This window comes from Triturus cristatus, chromosome 1_1 (genome assembly GCF_964204655.1).
Source record: "Triturus cristatus chromosome 1_1, aTriCri1.1, whole genome shotgun sequence".
Classification (NCBI taxonomy): domain Eukaryota; kingdom Metazoa; phylum Chordata; class Amphibia; order Caudata; family Salamandridae; genus Triturus; species Triturus cristatus.
The window spans coordinates 577,976,488-577,997,208 of NC_140579.1; positions in this window are offsets into that span (position 1 = coordinate 577,976,488).

The window sequence follows — 20,721 nt, forward strand, 5'->3', positions numbered from 1 at the left end:
GAACACTACTGCACTGCACTAAACCCTGAACCAAAACCCCAGCACGACTGACTACACTGCCCGAACACCACTGCACTGCCCTAAACCCTGAAACAACACCTCCAGCAAGACCCCCTACACGGCCCGAACAACACTGCACTGCCCTAAACCCTAAAACACCATCCCAGCACGACCCCCTACACTGCCCGAACACCACTGCACTGACGTAAACCCTGAAACATCACCCCCAGCAAGACCCCCTACACTGCCTGAACACCCCTGCCCTAAACCGTGAAACACCAGTTATAGCAAGACCCCCTACACTGCCCGAACACAACTGCACTGCCCTAAACCCAGAAACACCACCCCCAGCATTACTCCCTGAACTGCCCGAACACCACTGCTCTGCCCAAAACCCTGAAACATCAGCCCAAGCACGACCCCCTACACTGCCCGAAAACCACTGCACTGCCCTAAACCTTGAAACACCACTCCCCAGCACGACCCCCTACACTGCCTAACACCACTGCCCTAAACCCTGAAGCACCAGCCCCAGCACGACCCCTACACTGCCCAAACACCACTGCTCTGCCCTAAACCCTGAAACACCACCTCACACGGCCCCCTACACTGCCCGAACACCACTGCACTGCCCTGAACCCTGAAACACCACCCCGCATGACCCCCTACACTGTCCGAACACCACTGCACTGCCCTAAACCCTGAAACACCACCCCCAGCAAGACACCCAACACTGCCCTAAACCCTGAAACACCACCCTCAGCAAGACCCCCTACACTGCCCGAAAACCACCCCCAGCAAGACCCCCTACACTGCCCGAACACCACTGCACTGCCCTGAACCCTGAAACACCACCCCGCATGACCCCCTACACTGCCCCAACAACACTGCACTGCCCTAAACCCCGAAACACCACCCCCCGCATGACCCCCTACACTGCCCCAACACCACTGCACTGCCCTAAACCCTGAAACACCACCCCTGCAAGACCCCCTACACAACCTGAACACCACTGCACTGCCCTAAACCCTGAAACACCACCCACAGCACGACCCCCTACACTGCCCGAACACCACTGGACTGCCCTAAACCCTGAACCACCACCCAAGCACGACCGCCTACACTGCCCGAACACTACTGCACTGCACTAAACCCTGAACCAAAACCCCAGCACGACCGACTACACTGCCCGAACACCACTGCACTGCCCTAAACCCTGAAACACCACCCCAGCACGACCCCCTACACTGCCCGAACACCACTGCACTCCCCTAAACCCTGAAACACTAACCCCAGCACGACCCCCTACACTGCCCGAACACCACTGCACTGCCATAAACCCTAAAAGACCACCCCAGCACGACCCCCTACACTGCTCGAACACCACTGCACTCCACTAAACCCTGAAACACTAACCCCAGCAAGACAACCTTCACTGCCCAAACATCACTGCACTGCCCTAAACCCTGAAACATCACCCCCAGCAAGACCCCCTACACTGCCTGAACACCCCTGCCCTAAACCGTGAAACACCACATATAGCAAGACCCCCTACACTGCCCGAACACAACTGCACTGCCCTAAACCCAGAAACACCACCCCCAGCATTACTCCCTGCACTGCCCGAACACCACTGCTCTGCCCAAAACCCTGAAACATCAGCCCAAGCACGACCCCCTACACTGCCCGAAAACCACTGCACTGCCCTAAACCTTGAAACACCACTCCCCAGCACGACCCCCTACACTGCCGAACACCACTGCCCTAAACCCTGAAGCACCAGCCCCAGCACGACCCCTACACTGCCCAAATACCACTGCTCTGCCCTAAACCCTGAAACACCACCTCACACGACCCCCTACGCTGCCCGAACACCACTGCACTGCCCTGAACCCTGAAACACCACCCCGCATGACCCCCTACACTGTCCGAACACCACTGCACTGCCCTAAACCCTGAAACACCACCCCCAGCAAGACACCCAACACTGCCCTAAACCCTGAAACACCACCCCCAGCAAGACCCCCTACACTGCCCGAAAACCACCCCCAGCAAGACCCCCTACACTGCCCGAACACCACTGTACTGCCCTGAACCCTGAAACATCACCCCGCATGACCCCCTACACTGCCCCAACACCACTGCACTGCCCTAAACCCCGAAACACCACCCCCGCATGACCCCCTACACTGCCCCAACACTACTGCACTGCCCTAAACCCTGAAACACCACCCCTGCATGACCCCCTACACAACCTGAACACCACTGCACTGCCCTAAACCCTGAAACACCACCCCCAGCACGACCCCCTACACTGCCCGAACACCACTGGACTGCCCTAAACCCTGAACCACCACCCCAGCACGACCGCCTACACTGCCCGAACACTACTGCACTGCACTAAACCCTGAACCAAAACCCCAGCACGACCGACTACACTGCCCGAACACCACTGCACTGCCCTAAACCCTGAAACAACACCTCCTGCAAGACCCGCTACCCTGCCCAAACACCACTGCCCTAAACCCTGAAACACCAGCCCCAGCACCACCCCCTACACTGTCAGAACACCACTGCACTGCCCTAAACCCTAAAACACTTGCCCCAGCACGACCCCCTACATGGCCAGAACTCCACTGCACTGCCCTAAACCCTAAAACACCAGCCCCAGCACGACCCCCTACACGGCCCGAACACTACTGCACTGCCCTAAACCCTAAGACACCAGCCCCAGCACGACCCCCTACATGGCCCAAACACCACTGCACTCCCCTAAACCCTGAAACACCACCCCAGCACGACCCCCTACACTGCGCGAACACCACTGCACTCCCCTAAACCCTGAAACACTAACCCCAGCACGACCGCCTACACTGCCCGAACACTACTGCACTGCACTAAACCCTGAACCAAAACCCCAGCACGACTGACTACACTGCCCGAACACCACTGCACTGCACTAAACCCTGAAACAACACCTCCAGCAAGACCCCCTACCCTGCCCAAACACCACTGCCCTAAACCCTGAAACACCAGCCCGAGCACCACCCCCTACACTGTCAGAACACCACTGCACTGCCCTAAACCCTAAAACACTAGCCCCAGCACGACCCCCTACATGGCCAGAACTCCACTGCACTGCCCTAAACCCTAAAACACCAGCCCCAGCACGACCCCCTACACGGCCCGAACACTACTGCACTGCCCTAAACCCTAAAACACCAGCCCCAGCACGACCCCCTACACGGCCCGAACACCACTGCACTCCCCTAAACCCTGAAACACCACCCCAGCACGACCCCCTACACTGCCCGAACACCACTGCACTCCCCTAAACCCTGAAACACTAACCCCAGCACGACCCCCTCCACTGCCCGAACACCACTGCACTGCCCTAAACCCTAAAACACCACCCCAGCATGACCCCCTACAGTGCCCGAAAACCACTGCAATCCCCTAAACCCTGAAACACTAACCCCAGCAAGACCACCTACACTGCCCAAACACCACTGCACTGCCCTAAACCCTGAAACATCACCCCCAGCAAGACTCCCTACACTGGCCGAACACCCCTGCCCTAAACCCTGAAACACCACACATAGCAAGATCCCCTACACTGCCCGAACACAACTGCACTGCCCTAAAACCAGAAACACCACCCCCAGCATGACCCCCTACACTGCCCGAACACCACTGCACTGCCCTAAACCCTGAAACACTAGTGCCAGCATGACCCCCTACACAGCCCGAACACCACTGCACTGCCCTGAACCCTGAAACACCACCCCCGCACGACCCCCTACAGCGCCCCAACACCACTGCACTGCCCTAAACCCTGAAACACCAGCCCCAGCACGACCCCCTACACTGTCAGAACACCACTGCACTTCCCTAAACCCTGAAACACTAGCCCCAGCACGACCCCCTACACGGCCAGAACTCCACTGCACTGCCCTAAACCCTAAAACACCAGCCCCAGCACGACCCCCTACACGGCCCGAACACTACTGCACTGCCCTAAACCCTAAGACACCAGCCCCAGCACGACCCCCTACACGGCCCGAACACCACTGCACTGCCCTAAACCCTGAAACACTAGCGCCAGCATGACCCCCTACACAGCCCGAACACCACTGCACTGCCCTGAACCCTGAAACACCACACCCGCACGACCCCCTACAGCACCCCAAAACCACTGCACTGCCCTAAACCCTGAAACATCACCCCCCGCATGACCCCCTACACTGCCCGAACACCACTGCACTGCCCTAAACCCTGAAACACCAGCCCCAGCACGACCCCCTACATTGTCAGAACACCACTGCACTGCCCTAAACCCTAAAACACTAGCCCCAGCACGACCCCCTACACGGCCAGAACTCCACTGCACTGCCCTAAACCCTAAAATACCAGCCCCAGCACGACCCCCTACACGGCCCGAACACTACTGCTCTGCCCTAAACCCTAAAACACCAGCCCCAGCACGACCCCCTACACGGCCCGAACACCACTGCACTGCCCTAAACCCTGAAACACCACCCCAGCACGACCCCCTACACTACCCGAACACCACTGCACTCCCCTAAACCCTGAAACACTAACCCCAGCACGACCCCCTACACTGCCCGAACACCACTGCACTGCCCTAAACCCTAAAACACCACCCCAGCATGACCCCCTACAGTGCCCGAACACCACTGCACTCCCCTAAACCCTGAAACACTAACCCCAGCACGACCACCTACACTGTCCAATCACCACTGCACTGCCCTAAACCCTGAAACATCACCCCCAGCAAGACTCACTACACTGGCCGAACACCCCTGCCCTAAACCCTGAAACACCACATATAGCAAGACCCCCTACACTGCCCGAACACAACTGCACTGCCCTAAAACCAGAAACACCACCCCCAGCATGACCCCCTACACTGCCCGAACACCACTGCACTGCCCTAAACCCTGAAACACTATTGCTAGCACGACCCCCTACACAGCCCGAACACCACTGCACTGCCCTGAACCCTGAAACACCACCCCCGCATGACCCCCTACAGCGCCCCAACACCACTGCACTGCCCTAAACCCTGAAACACCACCCCCAGCACGACCCCCTACACTGCCCGAACACCACTGCACTGCCCTAAACCCTGAACCACCACCCCAGCACAACCGCCTACACTGCCCGAACACCACTGCACTGCCCTAAACCCTTAACCACCACCCCAGCACGACCGACTACACTGCCCGAAAACCACTGCACTGCCCTAAACCCTGAAACACCACCCCGAGCACGACCCCCTACACAGCCTGAACACCACTGCCCTAAACCCTGAAACACCAGCCCCAGCAAGACCCCCTACACTGCCAGAACACCACTGCACTGCTGTAAACCCTAAAACACTAGCCCCAGCTCAACCCCCTACATGGCCAGAACACCACTGCACTGCCCTAAACCCTAAAACCCCAGCCCCAGCATGACCCCCTACACTGCCCGAACACCACTGCACTGCCCTAAACCCTGAAACACCACCTCAGCACGACCCCCTACGCTGCCCGAACACCACTGCACTCCCCTAAACCCTGAAACACTAACCCCAGCATGACCCCCTACACTGCCCGAACAACACTGCACTGCCCTAAACCCTAAAACACCACCCCAGCACGACCCCCTACACTGCCCGAACACCACTGCACTGCCGTAAACCCTAAAAGACCACCCCAGCACGACCCCCTACACTGCCCGAACACCACTGCACTCCCCTAAACCCTGAAACACTAACCCCAGCAAGACAACCTACACTGCCCAAACATCACTGCACTGCCCTAAACCCTGAAACATCACCCCCAGCACGACCCCCTACATGGCGCGAACACTACTGCACTGCCCTAAACCCTAAAACACCAGCCCCAGCACGACCCCCTACACGGCCCGAACACCACTGCACTGCCCGAAACCCTGAAACACCACCCCAGCATGACCCCCTACACTGCCCGAACACCACTGCACTCCCCTAAACCCTGAAACACTAACCCCAGCAAGACCACATACACTGCCCAAACACCACTGCACTGCCCTAAACCCTGAAACATCACCCCCAGCAAGACTCCCTACACTGGCCGAACACCCCTGCCCTAAACCCTGAAACACCACATATAGCAAGACCCCCTACACTGCCCAAACACAACTGCACTGCCCTAAAACCAGAAACACCACCCCCAGCATGACCCCCTACACTGCCCGAACACCACTGCACTGCCCTAAACCCTGAAACACTAGCGCCAGCACGACCCCCTACACAGCCCGAACACCACTGCACTGCCCTGAACCCTGAAACACCACCCCCGCATGACCCCCTACAGCGCCCCAACACCACTGCACTGCCCTAAACCCTGAAACACCACCCCCAGCACGACCCCCTACACTGCCCGAACAGCACTGCATTGCCCTAAACCCTGAACCACCACCCCAGCACAACCGCCTATATTGCCCGAACACCACTGCACTGCCCTAAACCCTTAACCACCACCCCAGCATGACCGACTACACTGCCCGAAAACCACTGTACTGCCCTAAACCCTGGAACACCACCCCAGCACGACCCCCTACACAGCCTGAACACCACTGCCCTAAACCCTGAAACACCAGCCCCAGCACGACCCCCTACACTGCCTGAACACCACTGCACTGTCCTAAACCCTGAAATACCACCCCTGCACAACCCCCTACACAGCCCGAACACCACTGCACTGCCCTAAACCCTGAAACACCAACCCCACACGACACCCTACACTGCCCTAACACCAATGCACTGCCCTGAACCCTGAAATACCACCCCCGCACGACCCCCTACAGCGCCCCAACACCACTGCCCTGCCCTAAACCCGGAAACACCACCCCCGCACAACCCCTACATAGCCTGAACACCACTGCACTGCCCAAAACCCTGAAACACCACCCCCAGCACGACCCCCTACACTGCCCGAACACCACTGCACTGCCCTAAACCCTGAACCACCACCCCAGCACAACCGCCTACACTGCCCGAAAACCACTACACGGCTCCAAACCCTGAACCACCACCCCAGCACGACCGACTACACTGCCCGAAAACCACTGCACTGCCCTAAACCCTGAAACACCACCCCCAGCACGACCCCCTACACAGCCTGAACACCACTGCACTGCTCCAAATCCTGAAACACTACCCCCAGCAAGACCCCCTACACTGCCCGAACACCACTGCACTGCCCTAAACCCTGAAACACCACCCCCAGCACGACCCCCTACACAGCCTGAACACCACTGCACTGCCCTAAACCCTGAAACACCAGCCCCAACATGACCCCCTACACCGCCCGAACACCACTACACTGCCCTAAACCCTGAAACACCAGTGCCAGCACGACCCCCTACACTGCCCAAGCACCACTGCCCTAAAACCTGAAACACCACATATAGCAAATCCCCCTACACTGCCCGAACACAACTGCACTGCCCTAAACCCAGAAACACCACCCCCAGCATGACTCCCTACACTACCCAAACACCACTGCACTGCCCTAATGCCTGAAACACTAGCACCAGCACGGCACCCTACACTGCCCGAACACCACTGCACTGCCCTAAACCATGAAACACCACCCCCAGCACGACCCCCTACACTGCCCGAACACCACTGCACTGCCCTAAACCCTGAAACACCAACCCAGCAAGACACCCTACACTGCCCTAAACCCTGAAACACCACCCCCAGCAAGACCCCCTACACTGCCCGAAAACCACCCCCACCAAGATCCCCTACACTGCCTGAACATCACTGCAATGCCCTAAACCCTGAAACACCACCCCCCAGCAAGACCCCCTACACTGTCCGAACACCACTGCACTGCCCTAAACCCTGAAACCCCAGGCCCAGCACGACCCCCTACACTGCCCAAACACCACTGCACTGCCCTGAACCCTGAAACACCACCCCGCATGACCCCCTACAGTGCCCCAACACCACTGCACTGCCCTAAACCCTGAAACACCACCCCCCGCATGACCCCCTACACTGCCCCAACACCACTGCCCTAAACCCTGAAACACCACCCCTGCATGACCCCCTACACAACCTGAACACCACTGCACTGCCCTAAACCCTGAAACACCACCCCCAGCACGACCCCCTACACTGCCCGAACACCACTGGACTGCCCTAAACCCTGAACCACCACCCCAGCATGACCTCCTATACTGCCGGAACACCACTGCACTGCCATAAACCCTGAACCACCACCCCAGCACGACTGCCTACACTGCCCGAACACCACTGCACTGCCCTAAACCCTGAAACATCACCTTCAGCAAGACCCCCTACCCTGCCCAAACACCACTGCCCTAAACCCTGAAACACCAGCACAGCACGACACCCTACACTGCCAGAACACCACTGCACTGCCCTAAACCCTAAAACACTAGCCCCAGCACGACCCCCTACACAGCCATAACACCACTGCACTGCCCTAAACCCTAAAACACCAGCCCCAGCACGACCCCCTACACGACCCGAACACCACTGCACTGCCCTAAACCCTAAAACACCAGCCCCAGCACAACCCCCTACACTGCCCGAACACCTCTGCACTGCCCTAAACCCTGAAACACCACCCCAGCACGACGCCCTACAGTGCCCGAACACCACTGCACTCCCCTAAACCCTGAAACACTAACCGCAGCACGACCCCCTACACTGCCCGAAAACCACTGCACTGCCCTAAACCCTAAATCACCACCCCAGCACGACCCCCTACAGTGCCCGAACACCACTGCACTCCCCAAAACCCTGAAACACCACTGCACTGCCCTAAACCCTGAAACATCACCCCCAGCAAGACTCCCTACACTGGCCGAACACCCCTGTCCTAAACCCTGAAACACAACATATAGCAAGACCCCCTACACTGCCCGAACACAACTGCACTGCCCTAAAACCAGAAACACCACCCCCAGTATGACCCCCTACACTGCCCGAACACCACTGCACTCCCCTAAACCCTGAAACACTAACCCCAGCATGACCCCCTACACTGCCCGAACACCACTGCACTCCCCTAAACCCTGAAACACTAACCCCAGCAAGACCACCTACACTGCCCAAACACCACTGCACTGCCCTAAACCCTGAAACATCACCCCCAGCAAGACTCCCTACACTGGCCGAACACCCCTGCCCTAAACCCTGAAACACCACATATAGCAAGACCCCCTACACTGCCCGAACACAACTGCACTGCCCTAAAACCAGAAACACCACCCCCAGCATGACCCCCTACACTGCCCGAACACCACTGCACTGCCCTAAACCCTGAAACACTAGCGCCAGCACGACCCCCTACACTGCCCGAACACCACTGCACTGCCCTAAACCCTGAACCACCACCCCAGCACAACCGCCTACACTGCCCGAACACCACTGCACTGCCCTAAACCCTTAACCACCACCCCAGCACGACCGACTACACTGCCCGAAAACCACTGCACTGCCCTAAACCCTGAAACACCAGCCCCAGCACGACCCCTACACTGCCTGAACACCACTGCACTGTCCCAAACCCTGAAATACCAACCCCGCACAACCCCCTACACAGCCCGAACACCACTGCACTGCCCTAAACCCTGAAACACCAACCCCACACGACACCCTACACTGCCCTAACACAAATGCACTGCCCTGAACCCTGAAATACCACCCCCGCACGACCCCCTACAGCGCCCCAACACCACTGCCCTGCCCTAAACCCTGAAACACCACCCCCGCATGACTCCTACACAGCCTGAACACCACTGCACTGCCCAAAACCCTGAAACACCACCCCAGCACGACCCCCTACACTGCCCGAACACCACTGCACTGCCCTAAACCCTGAACCACCACCCCAGCACAACCGCCTACACTGCCCGAACACCACTACACTGCCCTAAACCCTGAACCACCACCCCAGCACGACCGACTACACTGCCCGAAAACCCCTGCACTGCCCTAAACCCTGAAACACCACCCCCAGCACGACCCCCTACACAGCCTGAACACCACTGCACTGCCCCAAATCCTGAAACACTACCCCCAGCAAGAACCCCTACACTGCCCGAACACCACTGCACTGCCCTAAACCCTGAAACACCACCCCCAGCACGACCCCCTACACAGCCTGAACACCACTGCACTGCCCTAAACCCTGAAACACCAGCCCCAGCATGACCCCCTACACCGCCCGAACACCACTACACTGCTCTAAACCCTGAAACACCAGTGCCAGCACGACCCCCTACACTGCCCAAGCACCACTGCCCTAAAACCTGAAACACCACATATAGCAAATCCCCCTACACTGCCCGAACACAACTGCACTGCCCTAAACCCAGAAACACCACCCCCAGCATGACTCCCTACACTACCCAAACACCACTGCACTGCCCTAATGCCTGAAACACTAGCACCAGCACGGCACCCTACACTGCCCGAACACCACTGCACTGCCCTAAACCATGAAACACCACCCCCAGCACGACCCCCTATACTGCCCGAACACCACTGCACTGCCCTAAACCCTGAAACACCAACCCAGCAAGACACCCTACACTGCCCTAAACCCTGAAACACCACCCCCAGCAAGACCCCCTACACTGCCCGAAAACCACCCCCACCAAGACCCCCTACACTGCCTGAACATCACTGCAATGCCCTAAACCCTGAAACACCACCCCCCAGAAAGACCCCCTACACTGTCCGAACACCACTGCACTGCCCTAAACCCTGAAACACCAGGCCCAGCACGACCCCCTACACTGCCCGAACACCAATGCACTGCCCTAAACCCTAAAACACCACCCCGCACGACCTCCTACACTGCCCAAACACCACTGCACTGCCCTGAACCCTGAAACACCTCCCTGCATGACCCCCTACACTGCCCCAACACCACTGCACTGCCCTAAACCCTGAAACACCACCCCCCGCATGACCCCCTACACTGCCCCAACACCACTGCACTGCCCTAAACCCTGAAACACCACCCCTGCATGACCCCCTACACAACCTGAACACCACTGCACTGCCCTAAACCCTGAAACACCACCCCCAGCACGACCCCCTACACTGCCCGAACACCACTGGACTGCCCTAAACCCTGAACCACCACCCCAGCTCAACCTCCTACACTGCCGGAACACCACTGCACTGCCATAAACCCTGAACCACCACCCCAGCACGACCGCCTACACTGCCCAAACACCACTGCACTGCCCTAAACCCTGAAACATCACCTCCAGCAAGACCCCCTACCCTGCCCAAACACCACTGCCCTAAACCCTGAAACACCAGCCCCAGCACGACACCCTACACTGCCAGAACACCACTGCACTGCCCTAAACCCTAAAACACTAGCCCCAGCACGACCCCCTACACAGCCATAACACCACTGCACTGCCCTAAACCCTAAAACACCAGCCCCAGCACGACCCCCTACACGTCCCGAACACCACTGCACTGCCCTAAACCCTAAAACACCAGCCCCAGCACAACCCCCTACACTGCCAGAACACCTCTGCACTGCCCTAAACCCTGAAACACCACCCCAGCACGACGCTCTACAGTGCCCGAACACCACTGCACACCCCTAAACCCTGAAACACTAACCCCAGCACGACCCCCTACACTGCCCGAACACCACTGCACTGCCCTAAACCCTAAATCACCACCCCAGCACGACCCCCTACAGTGCCCGAACACCACTGCACTCCCCAAAACCCTGAAACACTAACCCCAGCAAGACCACCTACACTGCCCAAACACCACTGCACTGTCCTAAACCCTGAAACATCACCCCCAGCAAGACTGCCTACACTGGCCGAACACCCCTGTCCTAAACCCTGAAACACAACATATAGCATGACCCGCTACACTGCCCGAACACAACTGCACTGCCCTAAAACCAGAAACACCACCCCCAGTATGACCCCCTGCACTGCCCGAACACCACTGCACGGCCCTAAACCCTGAAACACCAGGCCCAGCACGACACCCTACACTGCCCGAACACCACTGCACTGTCCTAAACCCTGAAATACCACCCCGCATGACCCCCTACACTGCCCGAACACCACTGCACTGCCCTAAGCCCTGAAACAACACCAAGCACGACACCCTACACTGCCCCAACACCACTGCACTGCCCTAAACCCTGAAACACCACCCCCGCACAACCCCCTTCACAGCCTGAACACCACTTCACTACCCAAAACCCTGAAACACCACCCCCAACACGACCCCCTACACTGCCCGAACACCCCTGCACTGCCGTAAACCCTGAAACACTACCCCCAGCAAGACCCCCTATACTGCCCGAACACCACTGCACTGCCCTAAACCCTGAAACACTACCCGCAGCTAGACCACCTACACTGCCCGAACACCACTACACTGCCCTAAACCCGGAAACAGCACCTCCAGCAAGACCCCCTACACTGCCCAAACACCACTGCCCTAAACCCTGAAACACCAGCCCCAGCACGACCCCCTACACAGCCAGAATACCACTGCACTGCCCTAAACCCTGAATCACCAGGCCCAGCACGACCCCCTACACTGCCTGAACACCACTGCACTGTCCTAAACCCTGAAATACCACCCCGCACAACCCCCTACACTGCCCGAACACCACTGCACTGCCCTAAACCCTGAAACACCACCCCCACACAACACCCTACACTGCCCTAACACCAATGCACTGCCCTGAACCCTGAAATACCACCCCGCACGACCCCCTACAGCGCCCCAACACCACTGCCTTGCCCTAAACCCTGAAACACCACCCCCGCACGACCCCCTACATAGCCTGAACACCACTGCACTGCCCAAAACCCTGAAACACCACCCCCAGCACGACCCCCTACACTGCCCGAACACCACTGCACTGCCCTAAACCCTGAATCACCACCCCAGCACAACCGCCTACACTGCCCGAACACCACTACACTGCCCTAAACCCTGAACCATCACCCCAGCACGACCGACTGCACTGCCCGAAAACCACTGCACTGCCCTAAACCCTGAAACACCACCCCAGCACGACCCCCTACACAGCCTGAACACCACTGCACTGCCCTAAACCCTGAAAAACTACCCCCAGCAAGACCCCCTACACTGCCCGAACACCACTGCACTGCCCTAAACCCTGAAAAACCACCCCCAGCACGACCCCTACACAGCCTGTACACCACTGCACTGCCCTAAACCCTGAAACACCAGCCCCAGCATGACCCCCTACACCGCCCGAACACCACTACACTGTCCTAAACCCTGAAACACCAGTGCCAGCACCACCCCCTACACTGCCCAAGCACCACTGCCCTAAAACCTGAAACACCACATATAGCAAATCCCCCTACACTGCCCGAACACAACTGCACTGCCCTAAACCCAGAAACACCACCCCCAGCATGACTCCCTACACTACCCAAACACCACTGCACTGCCCTAAAGCCTGAAACAATAGCACCAGCACGGCACCCTACACTGCCCGAACACCACTGCACTGCCCTAAACCATGAAACACCACCCCCAGCACGACCCCCTATACTGCCCGAACACCACTGCACTGCCCTAAACCCTGAAACACCAACCCAGCACGACACCCTACACTGCCCTAAACCCTGAAACACAACCCCCAACAAGACCCCCTACACTGCCCGAAAACCACCCCCACCACGACCCCCTACACTGCCTGAACATCACTGCAATGCCCTAAACCCTGAAACACCACCCTCCAGCAAGACCCCCTACACTGTCCGAACACCACTGCACTGCCCTAAACCCTGAAACACCAGGCCCAGCCCGACCCCCTACACTGCCTGAACACCAATGCACTGCCCTAAACCCTAAAACACCACCCCGCACGACCCCCTACACTGCCCGAACACCACTGCACTGCCCTGAACCCTGAAACACCACCCGCATGACCCGCTACACTGCCCCAACACCACTGCACTGCCCTAAACCCTGAAACACCACCCCCCGCATGACCCCCTACACTGCCCCAACACCACTGCACTGCCCTAAACCCTGAAACACCACCGCGGCATGACCCCCTACACAACCTGAACACCACTGCACTGCCCTAAACCCTGAAACACCACCCACAGCACGACCCCCTACACTGCCCGAACACCACTGGACTGCCCTAAACCCTGAACCACCACCCCAGCACGACTGCCTACACTGCCGGAACACCACTGCAATGCCATAAACCCTGAACCACCACCCCAGCACGACCGCCTACACTGCCCGAACACCACTGCACTGCCCTAAACCCTGAAACACCACCCCAGCACGACCCCCTACAGTGCCCGAACACCAATGCACTCCCCTAAACCCTGAAACACTAACCCCAGCACAATCCCCTACACTGCCCGAACACCACTGCACTGCCCTAAACCCTAAAACACCAACCCAGCACGATCCCCTACAGTGCCCGAACACCAATGCACTCCCCTAAACCCTGAAACACTAACCCCAGCACAACCCCCTACTTTGCCCGAACACCACTGCACTGCCCTAAACCCTAAAACACCACCCCAGCACGACCCCCTACAGTGCCCGAATACCACTGCACTCCCCTAAACCCTGAAACACTAACCCCAGCAAGACCACCTACACTGCCCAAACACCACTGCACTGCCCTAAACCCTGAAACATCACCCCCAGCAAGACTCCCTACACTGGCGGAACACCCCTGTCCTAAACCCTGAAACACCACATATAGCAAGACCCCCTACACTGCCCGAACACAACTGCACTGCCCTAAAACCAGAAACACCACCCCCAGCATGACCCCCTACACTGCCCGAACACCACTGCACTGCCCTAAACCCTGAAACATGAGCGCCAGCACGACCCCCTACACAGCCCGAACACCACTGCACTGCCCTAAACCCTGAAACACCAGGCCCAGCACGACACCCTACACTGCCCGAACACCACTGCACTGTCCTAAACCCTGAAACACCACCCCCGCACAACCCCCTTCACAGCCTGAACACCACTGCACTACCCAAAACCCTGAAACACTACCCCCAGCAAGACACCCTACAGCGCCCGAACACCACTGCATTGCCCTAAACCCTGAAACACTACCCCCAGCTAGACCACCTACACTGCCCGAACACCACTACACTGCCCTAAACCCGGAAACAGCACCTCCAGCAAGACCCCCTACACTGCCCAAACACCACTGCCCTAAACCCTGAAACACCAGCCCCAGCACGACCCCCTACACTGCCAGAACACCACTGCACATCTGTAAACCCTAAAACACTAGCCCCAGCTCGACCCCCTACACGGCCAGAACACCACTGCTCTGCCCGAAACCCTAATACATTAGCCCCAGCACGACCCCCTACACGGCCCGAACACCACTGCACTGCCCTAAACTCTACAACCCCAGCCCCAGCAAGATCCCCTACACTGCCCGAACACCACTGCACTGCCCTAAACCCTAAAACACCAACCCAGCATGACCCCCTACACTGCCCGAACACCACTGCACTCCCCTAAACCCTGAAACACTAACCCCAGCAAGACAACCTACACTGCCCAAAGATCACTGCTCTGCCCTAAACCCTGAAACATCACCCCCAGCAAGACCCCCTACACTGCCTGAACACCCCTGCCCTAATCCCTAAAACACCACATATAGCAAGACCCCCTACACTGCCCGAACACAACTGCACTGCCCTAAACCCAGAAACACCACCCCCGCACAACCCCCTACACAGCCCGAACACCACTGCACTGCCCTAAACCCTGAAACACCAACCCCACACGACACCCTACACTGCCCTAACACAAATGCACTGCCCTGAACCCTGAAATACCACCCCCGCACGACCCCCTACAGCGCCCCAACACCACTGCCCTGCCCTAAACCCTGAAACACCACCCCCGCACGACTCCTACACAGCCTGAACACCACTGCACTGCCCAAAACCCTGAAACACCACCCCAGCACGACCCCCTACACTGCCCGAACACCACTGCACTGCCCTAAACCCTGAACCACCACCCCAGCACAATCGCCTACACTGCCCGAACACCACTACACTGCCCTAAACCTTGAACCACCACCCCAGCACGACCGACTACACTGCCCGAAAACCACTGCACTGCCCTAAACCCTGAAACACCACCCCCAGCACGACCCCCTACACAGCCTGAACACCACTGCACTGCCCCAAATCCTGAAAAACTACCCCCAGCAAGACCCCCTACACTGCCCGAACACCACTGCACTGCCCTAAACCCTGAAACACCACCCCCAGCACGACCCCCTACACAGCCTGAACACCACTGCACTGCCCTAAACCCTGAAACACCAGCCCCAGCATGACCCCCTACACCGCCCGAACACCACTACACTGCTCTAAACCCTGAAACACCAGTGCCAGCACGACCCCCTACACTGCCCAAGCACCACTGCCCTAAAACCTGAAACACCACATATAGCAAATCCCCCTACACTGCCCGAACACAACTGCACTGCCCTAAACCCAGAAACACCACCCCCAGCATGACTCCCTACACTACCCAAACACCACTGCACTGCCCTAATGCCTGAAACACTAGCACCAGCACGGCACCCTACACTGCCCGAACACCACTGCACTGCCCTAAACCATGAAACACCAACCCAGCAAGACACCCTACACTGCCCTAAACCCTGAAACACCACCCCCAGCAAGACCCCCTACACTGCCCAAAACCACCCCCACCAAGAACCCCCCACACTGCCTGAACATCACTGCAATGCCCTAAACCCTGAAACACCACCCCCCAGAAAGACCCCCTACACTGTCCGAACACCACTGCACTGCCCTAAACCCTGAAACACCAGGCCCAGCACGACCCCCTACACTGCCCGAACACCAATGCACTGCCCTAAACCCTAAAACACCACCCCGCATGACCCCCTACACTGCCCAAACACCACTGCACTGCCCTGAACCCTGAAACACCACCCTGCATGACCCCCTACACTGCCCCAACACCACTGCACTGCACTGCCCTAAACCCTGAAACACCACCCCCCCCGCATGACCCCTACACTGCCCCAACACCACTGCACTGCCCTAAACCCTGAAACACCACCCCTGCATGACCCCCTACACAACCTGAACACCACTGCACTGCCCTAAACCCTGAAACACCACCCTAAGCACGACCCCCTACACTGCCCGAACACCACTGGACTGCCCTAAACCCTGAACCACCACCCCAGCTCAACCTCCTACACTGCCGGAACACCACTGCACTGCCATAAACCCTGAAACATCACCTCCAGCAAGACCTCCTACCCTGCCCAAACACCACTGCCCTAAACCCTGAAACACCAGCCCCAGCACGACACCCTACACTGCCAGAACACCACTGCACTGCCCTAAACCCTAAAACACCAGCCCCAGCACGACCCCCTACACGGCCCAAACACCACTGCACTGCCCTAAACCCTAAAACACCAGCCCCAGCACAACCCCCTACACTGCCCGAACACCACTGCACTGCCCTAAACCCTAAAACACTAGCCCCAGCACAACCCCCTACACAGCCATAACACCACTGCACTGCTCTAAACCCTAAAACACCAGCCCCAGCACGACCCCCTACACGGCCCGAACACCACTGCACAGCCCTAAACCCTAAAACACCAGCCCCAGCACAACCCCCTACACTGCCCGAACACCTTTGCACTGCTCTAAACACTGAAAAACCACCCCAGCAAACGCCCTACAGTGCCCGAACACCACTGCACACCCCTAAACCCTGAAACACTAACCCCAGCACGACCCCCTACACTGCCCGAACACCACTGCACTGCCCTAAACCCTAAATCACCACCCCAGCACGACCCCCTACAGTGCCCGAACACCACTGCACTCCCCAAAACCCTGAAACACTAACCCCAGCAAGACCACCTACACTGCCCAAACACCACTGCACTGCCCTAAACCCTGAAACATCACCCCCAGCAAGACTCCCTACACTGGCCGAACACCCCTGTCCTAAACCCTGAAACACAACATATAGCATGACCCCCTACACTGCCCGAACACAACTGCACTGCCCTAAAACCAGAAACACCACCCCCAGTATGACCCCCTACACTGCCCGAACACCACTGCACTGCCCTAAACCCTGAAACACTAGCGCCAGCACGACACCCTACACTGCCCGAACACCACTGCACTGTCCTAAACCCTGAAATACCACCCCGCATGACCCCCTACACTGCCCGAACACCACTGCACTGCCCTAAGCCCTGAAACAACACCCAGCACGACACCCTACACTGCCCCAACACCACTGCACTGCCCTAAACCCTGAAATACCACCCCCGCACAACCCCCTTCACAGCCTGAACACCACTTCACTACCCAAAACCCTGAAACACCACCCCCAACACGACCCCCTACACTGCCCGAACACCCCTGCACTGCCCTAAACCCTGAAACACTACCCCCAGCAAGACCCCTATACTGCCCGAACACCACTGCACTGCCCTAAACCCTGAAACACTACCCGCAGCTAGACCACCTACACTGCCCGAACACCACTACACTGCCCTAAACCCGGAAACAGCACCTCCAGCAAGACCCCCTACACTGCCCAAACACCACTGCCCTAAACCATGAAACACCAGCCCAAGCTCGACCCCCTACACAGCCAGAATACCACTGCACTGCCCTAAACCCTGAAACACCAGGCCCAGCACGACCCCCTACACTGCCTGAACACCACTGCACTGTCCTAAACCCTGAAATACCACCCCGCACAACCCCCTACACTGCCCGAACACCACTGCACTGCCCTAAACCCTGAAACACCACCCCCACACAACACCCTACACTGCCCTAACACCAATGCACTGCCCTGAAACCTGAAATACCACCCCTGCACGACCCCCTACAGCGCCCCAACACCACTGCCTTGCCCTAAACCCTGAAACACCACCCCCACACGACCCCCTACACAGCCTGAACACCACTGCACTGCCAAAACCCTGAAACACCACCCCCAGCACGACCCCCTACACTGCCCGAACACCACTGCACTGCCCTAAACCCTGAACCACCACCCCAGGACAACCGCCTACACTGCCCGAACACCACTACACTGCCCTAAACCCTGAACCATCACCCCAGCACGACCGACTACACTGCCCGAAAACCACTGCACTGCCCTAAACCCTGAAACACCACCCCAGCACGACCCCCTACACAGCCTGAACACCACTGCACTGCCCTAAACCCTGAAACACTACCCCCAGCAAGACCCCCTACACTGCCCGAACACCACTGCACTGCCCTAAACCCTGAAAAACCACCCCCAGCACGACCCCCTGCACAGCCTGTACACCACTGCACTGCCCTAAACCCTGAAACACCAGCCCCAGCATGACCCCCTACACCGCCCGAACACCACTACACTGTCCTAAACCCTGAAACACCAGTGCCAGCACAACCCCCTACACTGCCCAAGCACCACTGCCCTAAAACCTGAAACACCACATATAGCAAATCCCCCTACACTGCCCAAACACAACTGCACTGCCCTAAACCCAGAAACACCACCCCCAGCATGACTCCCTACACTACCCAAACACCACTGCACTGCCCTAAAGCCTGAAACAATAGCACCAGCACGGCACCCTACACTGCCCGAACACACTGCACTGCCCTAAACCATGAAACACCACCCCCAGCATGACCCCCTATACTGCCCGAACACCACTGCACTGCCCTAAACCCTGAAACACCAACCCAGCACGACACCCTACACTGCCCTAAACCCTGAAACACAACCCCCAACAAGACCCCCTACACTGCCCGAAAACCACCCCCACCAAGACCCCCTACACTGCCTGAACATCACTGCAATGCCCTAAACCCTGAAACACCACCCTCCAGCAAGACCCCCTACAATGTCGGAACACCACTGCACTGCCCTAAACCCTGAAACACCAGGCCCAGCCCGACCCCCTACACTGCCCGAACACCAATGCACTGCCCTAAACCCTAAAACACCACCCCGCACGACCCCCTACACTGCCCGAACACCACTGCACTGCCCTGAACCCTGAAACACCACCACGCATGACCCGCTACACTGCCCCAACACCACTGCACTGCCCTAAACCCTGAAACACCACCCCCCGCATGACCCCCTACACTGCCCCAACACCACTGCACTGCCCTAAACCCTGAAACACCACCGCGGCATGACCCCCTACACAACCTGAACACCACTGCACTGCCCTAAACCCTGAAACACCACCCACAGCACGACCCCCTACACTGCCCGAACACCACTGGACTGCCCTAAACCCTGAACCACCACCCCAGCACGACTGCCTACACTGCCGGAACACCACTGCAATGCCATAAACCCTGAACCACCACCCCAGCACGACCGCCTACACTGCCCGAACACCACTGCACTGCCCTAAACCCTGAAACACCACCCCAGCACGACCCACTACAGTGCCCGAACACCAATGCACTCCCCTAAACCCTGAAACACTAACCCCAGCACAACCCCCTACACTGCCCGAACACCACTGCACTGCCCTAAACCCTAAAACACCAACCCAGCACGACCCCCTACAGTGCCCGAACACCAATGCACTC